This window comes from Carya illinoinensis, chromosome 12, assembly GCF_018687715.1.
Source record: "Carya illinoinensis cultivar Pawnee chromosome 12, C.illinoinensisPawnee_v1, whole genome shotgun sequence".
NCBI lineage: Eukaryota > Viridiplantae > Streptophyta > Magnoliopsida > Fagales > Juglandaceae > Carya > Carya illinoinensis.
The window spans coordinates 9,642,435-9,654,934 of NC_056763.1; the positions used below are offsets into that span (position 1 = coordinate 9,642,435).

The 12,500-nt window shown below is 38.1% G+C and overlaps 1 non-coding gene across 1 annotated transcript; it reads left to right on the forward strand.

Moving 5' to 3' along the window:
- The first annotated feature begins 10,074 nt into the window (after positions 1-10,074).
- Positions 10,075-10,182, forward strand: LOC122290611. The gene has a single exon (XR_006236473.1). It is a non-coding gene; the product is annotated as a small nucleolar RNA R71 (small nucleolar RNA).
- The last annotated feature ends 2,318 nt before the right edge of the window (positions 10,183-12,500 follow it).

The window sequence follows — 12,500 nt, forward strand, 5'->3', positions numbered from 1 at the left end:
AGCAATTACCCGAGCATCTTCGCTATGCATTCTTGGGTTTTAGTGATACCTTTCCAGTGATTGTTGCTACATCACTCACACCCAAAGAAGAGGAAAAGTTGCTGCGTGTATTGAGGGAGCATAGAACAGCCTTGGGATGGACTATTTCTGACATAAAAGGAATAAGTCCCTCCATTTGCATGCACAAGATTTTAATGGAGGAGCTTTACAAGCCAACAATTGAGCACCAAAGAAGATTAAATCCAGCAATGAAGGAAGTAGTGAGAGCTGAAATTTTGAAACTCCTTAATGCTGGAATTATATATGCTATTTCAGATAGTTCATGGGTAAGTCCAGTGCAAGTTGTACCAAAGAAGGGTGGAATGACGGTGGTGAAAAATGAAAATAATGAGTTCATTCCTACAAGAACGGTCACGGGATGGCGTGTATGCATGGATTACCGCAAGTTAAATAAAGCAACAAGGAAGGATCATTTTCCACTTCCATTCATTGATCAGATGTTGGATCGATTGGCTGGGTACTCCTACTATTGTTTTTTGGATGGTTATTCAGGGTATAATCAGATTGCTATATCTCATGAAGATCAAGAGAAAACTACATTCACATGCCCCTATGGAACATTTGCTTTTAGGAGGATGCCCTTTGGATTGTGCAACGCCCCTGCGACATTTCAACGTTGCATGATGGCTATCTTTTCTGACATGGTGGAAGATATAATGGAAGTATTCATGGATGACTTTTCAGTTTTTGGTACATCTTTTGATCATTGTTTGCATAACTTAGCTCTTGTTTTGCAGAGATGTGAAGATAAAAATCTAGTCCTAAACTGGGAGAAGTGTCATTTCATGGTTCAAGAAGGGATCGTGCTGGGCCATAGAGTGTCATCCAAAGGAATTGAGGTGGATCGAGCCAAAATTGCAACCATAGAGAAACTACCACCTCCAAAGAATGTGAAGGGAATCAGAAGTTTTCTGGGACATGCGGGATTTTATAGAAGATTTATCAAGGATTTTTCTAAACTCTCTAAACCTTTATGTAATCTTCTTGAGAAAAATTCTGCATTTGACTTTGATGTTATTTGTTTGCAGGCCTTTAATGCACTTAAGGAGAAGCTAATTTCAGCACCAATTGTGATTGTGCCTGATTGGAGTCAACCTTTTGAAGTCATGTGCGATGCAAGTGACTTTGCAATTGGAGCAGTGTTGGGGCAAAGGCGGGACAAGCTGTTTAGAGCCATCTATTATGCAAGCCGAACATTGAATGAAGCTCAGTTGAATTATATGACAACTGAGAAGGAGATGCTTGTTGTGGTATTTGCTTGTGACAAATTTCGATCTTATCTCATTACGACAAAGGTGATAGTGTTCACTGATCATGCAGCTCTTCGCTATTTTTTTGGCAAGAAGGATGCTAAGCCAAGACTAATTCGTTGGATCCTCCTTCTTCAAGAATTTGACTTGGAGATTCGAGACAAGAAGGGAAGTGAAAATTTAGTGGCTGACCATCTCTCTCGGTTAGAGCAAGAGGAAGAAAGACCAGATTCAGTGGTCCAAGAGGCATTCCCTGATGAGCAGTTGTTTGCATGTGAGATCAAGCTTCCGTGGTATGCTGATATTGTTAATTATCTAGCTTGTAAAGTTTTACCACCTGATTAAGCTTACCATCAACGTAAGAAATTTTTGCATGATGTGAATCATTATCTTTGGGATGAGCCTTTATTGTTCAAAAGATGCCCTGATCAAATCATTAGAAGATGTGTGCCGGAAGAAGAGATGCAAGACATCCTCCATCATTGCCATTCCTCATCATATGGAGGACACTTTGGAGCCACCCGTACAGCAGCTAAGGTACTTCAAAGTGGGTTCTTTTGGCCTTCCATTTTTCGTGATAGTTACACTTTGGTGAAAACTTGTGATCGGTGCCAACGTATGGGAAATATTTCAAGGCGTCATGAGTTACCATTGAAAGGTATCTTAGAAGTTGAGTTGTTTGATGTTTGGGGAATAGATTTTATGGGGCCTTTTCCTCCTTCTTTTGGTTTTGCTTATATCTTATTAGCAGTTGACTATGTGTCAAAATGGGTGGAAGCAATTGCTACAACAACAAATGATGCAAAGGTAGTGCTCAAATTTCTGCACAAGAACATATTTACAAGATTTGGCACTCCACGAGCTATTATTAGTGATGAAGGGACTCACTTTTGCAACAAGTTGTTTGAGAATCTTCTTTCTAAATATGGTGTGAAACAAGATAGCACTTGCTTATCATCCTCAAACTAATGGTCAAGCTGAAATTTCAACTAGAGAAATCAAGAACATCCTTGAGAAGACGGTCAAAATCAATAGAAAGGATTGGTCGAAGAAGCTTGATGATGCTTTGTGGGCATACCGTACACCCTTTAAAACACCTATCGGGATGTCTCCATACCGATTAGTGTTTGGAAAGGCATGTCATCTTCCTGTAGAGTTGGAGCATAGAGCTTATTGGGCTGTAAAAAAATTTAATTTTGATTTGAAGGCAGCAGGTGAAAAACGACTTCTTCAATTGAATGAGATGGAAGAGTTCCGGAATGATGCATATGAAAATGCAAAGATCTATAAAGAAAAGACGAAGAAGTGGCATGACAAACAGATTCTTAGGCGAGAGTTTGCTCCAGGACAACAAGTTTTACTCTTCAATTCACGACTCAAACTCTTTCCAGGAAAGTTGAAATCAAGATGGACGGGGCCTTATACAATTCATGAAGTTTTCTCTTTTGGAGCAGTAGATTTGAAGGACAAGACAGGGAATATTTTCAGAGTTAATGGTCAGAGATTGAAGCACTACTATGGAGAGCAAATGGAGAGGAACTATGCATTTATTCCTCTTGGATATCCTAATTGATGATCATTGAAAAGTCTGGCTGTAAAATTTAAAACAAGCGCTTATAGGAGGCAACCCATAGATCTATCTTTCCTTCTTTCATTTATTTTATTATCTTTATTTATTTAAGTTTTAATAAATTGGTTTTTGATGCAGGATTATTTAGCAAGAATAAAGAGCTGAAAAATTCTAATCTACGGAAGATTCACCATGAAACCAGGGAAGTTCTTTTATTTCTTCAATCCTTTTTACTTTTGTATTACAATGAGGACATTGTTTAGTTTAAGTTTGGGGGTGTAAACTCTTATAATCATTTGATCCTCTTGTTTTCTAAGTCTTGGGTTGTTGATGGGTTGTTTGATTCTCTTACCAAGCATGCATTGGAGTAAGATTGAATTCTCTATGACTCTGAAATTTGTGATTGAAGATGGTTTTGACAAAAATTTTCAAAAATTTCTTTTATGTTGACTACGCCCAACGAATAACGTGGTAGTTGTAGCACAGCTTTGGGGTGTCGATTCCACAGGGAGACAAATTAAAAGAATAGCAAGAGGAACAAAGAATCTAAAGAAAAATATTAAATCAGTAATAGAGAATAAAGATTAACTTTAAATGTAAATTAAAGTGAAGCAATGTGATTAACGGAAAAAGTACTCAAATTTGACGAACAGTAGAGCGTCAGGAATCCCTTACACAAATCTGGTATTTTAATTATTCTTAATTCACTGGATAACTCAATTAGGAACTCAATTCTCGAAATTCCCAACTGGAAGGTATAGATTTATAAATCAGACTTAAATCAAATGTAACCCTTTGAAAAAGCATTCACCACTTTTAAAAAAACGTAAATTACTACCCCTATTGAGAAAATCCAATGACGACAATATACTCAAGGAGCGATATTGCAGCAAAAAACTAAATCAATATAGATAAATAATTGATCCAAACATAATCAAAAAACTAATCCATTCAATAGAAAAAGCATGACTGAATCCATAAACAGAATAAATTCTATGATTATTCGGAAAAGAAAACATCAACGATGAATTGAGAATGATAAAACAAAACAGTTTTAGCAATTGAAGATCAAATACATGAATTAAAAATAAATTAGAAATACCATCTAATGTGCAAGTTCATCCTTAACCCTACTTGAGAATTTAGTTACCCATAAATATAATGGACAACAAAAATCTCCAGAGAAAACTGAAGCGAACGGTGGCCATGGAAGTGATTTTCTCCTCTCTTCAGATCTGCCTCTTGTGCCTCTTCCCCCCTTCCATTTCGTGCTAATGATATGCTTATATAGGGTAAGAAAGAAACCCTAATGTCCTCTTGATTTCCGCATAAAAAAATCGCCTAAATTTTAAGACTTATTTTGGCAGCCACTTATAGCCTTCAGGATTTCGAATTTGGAAATCTTTATTCGAAACAAAGTTATAGCCCTTTAAGATAGATTTCCAATGCATCAAGAATCGCATCAATCCGGTTTCGAACAACCCTTCGGCCGCTAGAGAGAGAACCTCTAGCTTCTCTCTAGAAAACCAGTAAATCCAGCAACGAGTCCGGGGGCAGGGGGTGATGGGAGCCTCGGCTCCATCCTCCCTTCCTTCCTCCCTCTTTCTTTCTTTTCCTTTTTTGGTTTCTTAGTTTAGATTTGGGAGGATGCTCTTGTTTTGATGTTGAATAAGCTCTCGGGTGAAGACCGAAGGTGAGCTGTATCGCCGTGACTCAAGTACCGTGGCCGAGCCCTTGTTTTCACCCCTCTTCGGATGTATATGGCGACGTGTGGTGGTCGGTTTGGCATCTGGTTTTGGGGTGAGTGGCAGAGCGGTGGTTCTGGTCTATTGGGATGGTCCCTCGCGGACGTGCAACCCGCTGTGGGGTGGTTGGGTGATTAGCGTTTGCTCTATTTTTTTGGCTTAAAACAGGGGTGGCGTGGGTTGGGGTTGTATCACAGAGGGCTGCTCCCGTGGTGGTCAGCCGCTGGGGTGCTGGGGTGGTCTTGGGTGGTTAGCGGATGTGCAACCCGCTGTGGGGTGGTTGGATGGTTAGCGGTAGCTCTGTTTTTTGGCTTAAAACAGGGGTGGCGTGGGTTGGGGTTGTATCACAGAGGGCTGCTCCCGTGGTGGTCAGCCGCTTGGGTGCTGGAGGGGGAGGTACGTGAGAGGTGCGGAAGTGAGGGCCGACCAGTATACCGGGGCACGACTGAGCAGAAACTCATCGGTGTGGCGTGGAGGATGCGGTGTGGGCTGATCTGAAATCTTCTATCATGAGAGCAGTGTTTTGCTCGTTTGCTATTGGACGGTTTCTGGATGATGAATCTTCAGTGATGAAGATGGGCGGCGGCAGTAGATGGAAGAGATGAACCCTAACGGGTTGGGCCCCCACGTGCTAGCTGGGCCTTCGGCTTAGGCTGGGCCTTTAGTTTATTAGACCAGTCCAGTTTGTTTTGTTTTTCTGTTTTTTCTTTTATTGGTTTGTTTTAGTTTTATAATAAATAAAAAATAGACTAGTGTCCCATTTTCTCTTTTAAAGGAATATGGGTGTTTGTCCTACTCCTCTTTTGGAGGAATGTAGGTGGTAGTACTCTTCCTCCTTGGGAGGAGAGAGTGTGGTTGTACTCCTCCTCTTTGGGAGGATGGAGCTTGGGTGTACCTTTCTTCTTTGGAAGAAAGGTCGTTTTATCTCTGCTTAGACAGAGTGCTTTCTCTTTTGACTGCTGTCAGGAGAGGAGGTGTAGAAGTTTTAGACAATGTCCGTCACAAAGTAATTTGTTGGCGGGGGAGCCCCTAACAGTTGAGTAGTTTTGACTGATAATATGGTTTGTCCTGTATTGATTAGTCACAGATGTAACTTCGGTTTCAGTGAATGAAATTAAAGTCTATTATAAAAAAAAAAAAAGAATCGCATCAATCCGATATATGAGTAAAAAGATACAGTCAAAAGACTAAAGTATGTCCAGACTGTCTCCTAGCTAATTTCGGACTTGGACTTCTTGTGGTTTCATTTTGTGATTTTTTTCTTTTTCTTTTCTTCCAAATTGCTCTCAAACCCCATGAATGTCCTCCTTTGAATTTGGTTGGGCTTGAATTGCTCTTTTATAAACTCTGAAATTAGACATAAAAAAACTGCTTAGGAGTATCCCAACATAAATAGAAATTCAATTTAAGAATACACATTAATTCCTATGATTTCTATTCATATTTTAGTATTTTAGTCCAATAATAGGGTATATAGAGTGCACTTTCGCACACTCATCACACCCCCCCAACTTACTCCTTGCTAGTCTCTAGTAATTTTCATGTCAAAACAACGAAAGAGGCCAAAGAAAATCACACATAAAGGCCATCAAGTCACACTTTCCAGATTCACATATCAAAACAATCTAAGGAATCCAATAACCCATCAAGATCAATCCACCTATAGCAATCCACAGAGTGTGTGTGTGTTCTCCAAGCCATAACTATCGTACCACTAACCTTGACACATGCAACATCAAGAACATCTTAAGCAAAAGGTTCAACTCCATAACTCACGGGTATAATAGTGTTTCGTGTAAGGGCTCTTTCTATGGAGTTGACAATGGGTGTATATACACTCTCATGGAAAATTAGGCAATTATGTACAAGCAACAAGCAAACATTGATCTTATGATAGGAACACTAACAAATGAGACTTCCATCAATCTTTTCAACAGCTTATTTAGGATCAGAATGGTCAACACAAAAGGTTGTAATGTGGCTTGGTTTTGGGATTATATGAAAAAAAAGGATGAAAGGGATTCAAAAACTTCCAAGTACATACAAATGGAATTTTATTAAATATCTCAATAGACCACACTTCTCACTTAATATACTCTCCAACTTTTCAGATCATCAAATAATAATGCTTTTCCTTCTTCTTCATTTTTTTTTCTTTTTTTTTTCAACAATTTGATGGACAAACACATGCCACTTTAGTATTCTTTCCATCTATACCAACTTCTTTTTTTTTTTTTTTTTGTTGGAGCTCACTCAATTGAACACTTTGCAACTTGTACTCTTCTCTTTTTTTCCGTCGTCTTCTTCTTCTCTTTTTTTTTTTTAATTGAAAATGATAAAATTAAAGAAAGAAAATACAAATTCCACACCTAGTATACACTTGGAAGTAAAAAGGGTAAGAAAATCTGTGTATAGGTTATACTCCAATGTGGAGAGGCATGAATGATATGGGCATATGAAAAGAAAAAGCTACAAGTGTTTTATTGGCTCAAAGTTGGCTACTAGGGGTCTATGATGGAAAGGATAGCTTGAAAGGCTCAAACGTTAATCCTAAGTTAACCTTCATCATATCCCAAGTATATCCACCATTGTACCGCAAACCATGTAATGATATTCTCAAAAGAAGTGCCCAATTCAACATATCAATGAACGCTTATCACAATTTACTGCATTTGTATGCTCTCAATCCTCTCCAAACTCACATGAAAACTTAAGCAAAAGAGTTCTCTAGCTACATGTGTTAAACCACCATCTTACCACAAAACTTGGATAAGTGCATTAAGGATTCTGTGAATGTTTCAGCAAAAAATGATCTGGTGGGTTTGGTGAATTCACGAAGATGGCTATTAATGAGAATGAGTACACATGTGAAAATGATGCACGTGTGATGCAAATTAAAAAAAAATTGACACATGAAAATATGCCACAGAGTTCCAACAAGCATTTTAAAAACTGAATTTGCACCACCACCCGCCAACTTAAATGAAACATTGTCCTCAATGTTTAAGAATCAAAATTGAATGGGGAGTAACTGAAAATGGTAGAATACACCTGATGAGTGACGTGGGTAGCTCCCTAAACACCAAAGATGGTAATCTGAAATGACGAAATGAAACTATCCTGCAATCAAAAACAAAGAAACCAACAGCAAACAAAAAGGAAAAGAAAGAAAATAAGAAAAAACAAAAACAAAACAAAGCAAAACAAAATAAATAAAGAAACACATACCTTGGTGGTGTGGTCAAGGTTGATAGACTGGATCCACAAGTGGAATGTCTTCCACTTCCGGAACTTGCCTATCAATTAATATTTTAAGGCGTTGACCATTTACTTTAAAGATCCGACCATCCTTAGGATCTTCTATTTCTACCACCCCATTTACAAAAATATTTTTCACTAGAAATGGGTCAGTCCACCTAAACCGAAGTTTTCCTTTGTGCTTGTGAGATCCAAAATCATATAAGCATATTCGGTCATTAGGTTTAAACCTCTTCCTAAGAATATTTTTATCATCAAACGCTTTCATTTTAACCTTATAGACTTTAGACTTAGGCAAAGATTTCAATTTAACTCTGGGTGCCTTCATACTTACAGGAATCTGTTTTCCACATTTCTTAGGCAACTCCTCAAATTTCTGTTGCCAAACCTGTGTGCCATAATCCTGAGTTTCATCAAAAACAGCACAAATATCAATAACATCAGATGAATCACTAACAGATGTATTAAACTCAGAATTCACAAGGGAATATTCAAGGGGATCAAAATCATGAGTTGTGTGAACTCCCTTGTCTATGAGTGCATCAATCATATACGTTTGGTGGCACTCGTCATCTGTTGGCTGCTTCTCAATATGGAAAATGTTGACCTCCATGGTCATGTTTCCAAAAGATAACTTCATCAACCCATTCCTGCAATTTATAAGTGCATTAGCCATAGCAAGGAAAGGTCTACCTAATATGAGAGGAACTTTAGAGTTAGACTCAACAACTGATTGAGTGTCCAAAATTAAGAAATCAACAGGATAATAAAACTTGTCAGTTTGGATCAAAACATCCTCAACTATCCCTCTCGGTTTCTTAACTGAACGATCAGCCAACTGAAGCACGACAGAAGTAGGCTTAATTTCACCCAAACCAAGCTGCAAATAAATGGAATAAGACATCAAATTAACACTAGCTCCTAGATTTAGCAAGGCTTGCCCAAACTCATGATTCCCAATATTACATGCAATGGTTGGACAACCAGGATCCTTGTACTTAGGAGGAATTCGCTGCTCAATTAGAGCACTAACTTGCTCTGTCAGAAATGCTGTCTTCTTAACATGGTGCTTCCTCTTAACTGTACACAAATCTTTAAGAACTTTTGCATTAGTGGGAACTTGTTTAATAACATGCAAAAGAGGAAGGTTAATCTTTACCTGCCTGAGGTTCTCCAAGATTTCATTACTAGGATCCAAAGTTCGCATACCAGATTTTAAAGCTTGAGGAAATGGTACCTTAACTGGACTCTTGATTACCTCGGCTTCTTTGGGCAGCTCGGCACCACTATTGCTTTGATCCTCTTCCACATCCTCTGATTTGTTTGTTGTTGGGATGTGTAATGACTTACCACTTCGTGTCACAATGGCATTCGCATCCTTCAAATTCTCTTGTGCCATGTGTTGACCATGGGGTACAGATTGAGCTTGAGAAGGAAACTTACCTCGCTCATTCATACTCAAGGAGCTCATCAATTTGGACACTTGGCTTTTTATCTCCTTATTTTCTTCAACAACCTGCGTAATCAAAGATTCAAACTTTTGGTTAGTCTTACCTTGTGCCTCAATAAAAGCATGTAAAGTATCTTCTAAGGGGCTCCTAGAAGATGAAGGTGCATGATATGGTGTAGGATATGATCTAGGGGGTTGTGCAGGTGGCTGGTTTTCAGACTTCCAACTAAAATTGGGGTGATTACGCCACCCCGGATTATAGGTGTCAGAGAAATGTGTAAAAGGCTTCTTGTACATACCTAAGGCATTACATTGTTCCTCATATATTCCTCTCATCTCAGCCAATGTGGGACACTCTTGGGCAAGGTGATCTACCCCACCACACACAAAACATGGTCCAAAAGACTCTGCATGATTAGCCACGTGTGTTGGCTTTAAGTCCTTAGTCTTCAACGCCTCTAGCTCTCTAGTGAGCATCTCAACCTAGCTTTTAGGTTATCTTCTTCCCTGAGATGGTAAATTCCACCACCATTTAGGTTTCCTGCAGGTCGTGACCTATTTGTGCTCTCAGTAGCACTAGGTCCAGTCCAAGTGTGAGCTTTTTCAGCAAGCTCATTGAGGTATTCTATGGCTTCATCAGGATCTTTCTATAAGAACTCACCATTACACATCATCTCCACAAATTGACGCTCTCTAGGTGTACGTCCCTCATAAAAGTAGCTCACTAAGCGCCAATTCTCATACCCATGGTGAGGACACATACTCAATAGCTCCTTAAATCTCTCCCAAGACTGATACAAAGTCTCATTGTCCTTTTGTACAAAGGTGGAGATTTGTCTTTTTAAAGCATTGGTCTTATGTTGGGGAAACTATTTATTAAAAAAAGACCTGAGTCATCTCATTCCATGACCCAATAGATCGTGGTCTCAAAGAGTATAGCCAACTCTTAGCTCTATCCTTCAAAGAGAAAGGAAAGAACTTAAGTCTCACAATGTCATCAGTTGCATTTTGACTATGAAAAGTCGCAACTACTTCCTCAAACTCCCTAATGTGCACATATGGATTTTCATTTTCCAAGCCATGAAAAGTAGGGAGTAACTGCATCATCCCTGTTTTAAAATGCAATTGGCGAATATTAGCTGGAAACATGATGCATGATGGGGTGGCTGTGCGTGTAGGGTGGAGGCAATCCTGAAGGGTCCTAGAGGGTTGATCTTCATGTTCACTCATTTTCTCAAAATTAGAAGAATTATCAAACAAAGGATCAGAAAAATTAAACTCTGACTCTAACACAGGTCTACAAGCAAACCGACCCAAGGCGTCTCTATACCTGTGCATGCAAGGTAGAGAAAAACCTAACACTAAAAAAAACTACAAAAAGAAAAAGACAATTAAAAAAATGCAGCAAGCTAAAATAGGGGACGAAGTTACCGCCTTTACAAACTGTTGAAAAGAAAAACTATCTCACAATTCTTCTACCGTCTCCCCGGCAACGGCGCCAAAATTTGATTACGCCCAAAGAATAACGCGGTAGTTGTAGCACAGCTTTGGGGTGTCGATTCCACAGGGAGACAAATTAAAAGAATAGCAAGAGGAACAAAGAATTTAAAGAAAAATATTAAATAAGTAATAGAGAATAAAGATTAACTTTAGATGTAAATTAAAGTGAAGCAATGTGATTAACGGAAAAAGTACTCAAATTTGACGAACAGTAGAGCGTCAGGAATTCCTTACACAAATATGGTATTTTAATTATTCTTAATTCACTGGATAAGTCAATTAGGAACTCAATTCTCGAAATTCCCAATCGAAAGGTATAGATTTATAAACCAGACTTAAATCAAATGTAACCCTTTGAAAAAGCATTCACCACTTTTAAAAAAACGTAAATTACTACCCCTATTGAGAAAATTCAATGACGACAATATACTCAAGGAGAGATATTGCAGCAAAAAACTAAATCAATATAGATAAATAATTGATCCAAACATAATCAAAGAACTAATCCATTCAATAGAGAAAGCATGACTGAATCCAATAATAGGGTATATAGAGTGCACTTTCGCACACTCATCATATGTCAAGTGAAGTTTTGTGGGTACTTTGGTTTAAATCTTTGACCTTGAACACAATTGAGCACATATCGTTTTTCTCTTATTCCATTTTGCTTATGAAGAGAAGAAGTTGAATTAATTGAAACAGGGAGGTTCAATTTTGCTTTGCTCTAGAATCCATTGATGGGTCCTTAAGGTGAAATCCTAGTTGAGACCAAATATCAGAGAAATGATCTAGGCATTTCTTTGGCATAACCAAAAAGCTTTCCTAGCCATCCTAAATGTCATGCCATCATTACATGGTGTGTTTCCATAGTCAACCCCCTTGAGCCTTCATGAGCCTTTATTTATTATTTGAACTACATGAACCATGCCAGCTCTAAGCCTGAAAAACAATGAATCTACCTTTGATAGTTTGAGAAAATACTTTGGTGGAGAGTTACATTTAAAAGAGAAAAATTGGTTTCATGATGAATCGTATTATCTTTGCTTTGATTGATCAAAGAAGAAGAAGAAAAAGAAGAAGAAAGGAAGTATCTGAAAAAAAAAAAAAAAAAACAGAGAGAAAAGAAGAAGAAGAAGAAGAAGAAAAGAGAAAGAAATAGAAAAAGAAGTTGCTAAGCGGAATGTGAATTACCTCAAATTCTGTCAAGGGAATTGTTGGTATTGCATCAGTGATTACAGCAATAATAATGCCACAAGTATGAGCATATTGCCAAGAAAGAACTATGATTTGAATCATGTGAGTTTCTCTTTTAATGTTCTTTTCACTAAGTATTTTCACAGTTTGATTTAATTTCCCATATCCAGTTCTTTCTTAACCCTCACCCTGTGGCCTATCATTATAACCTTATTAAAGACCTTTTGATCTTTGATTTTGGTGTTGACTACATTAGTGGAGAGGATTTCTGAAAATTGGACTTATGCGGTTAAGTTTTAAGAGAATTCTTCTGATTTTGGTTGTTCTACATTTATCTGAGTTTGCAGGTGCTTTGAGGTTAAATTGACTATATCACACACACACTCAAGGTCTTAGCTTTAGGTTGAAGTAAACGCCTAACTCTTGCTTGACAAATTGCAAATTTTTTGATTGATTTTCCTGCCATCTTTGAT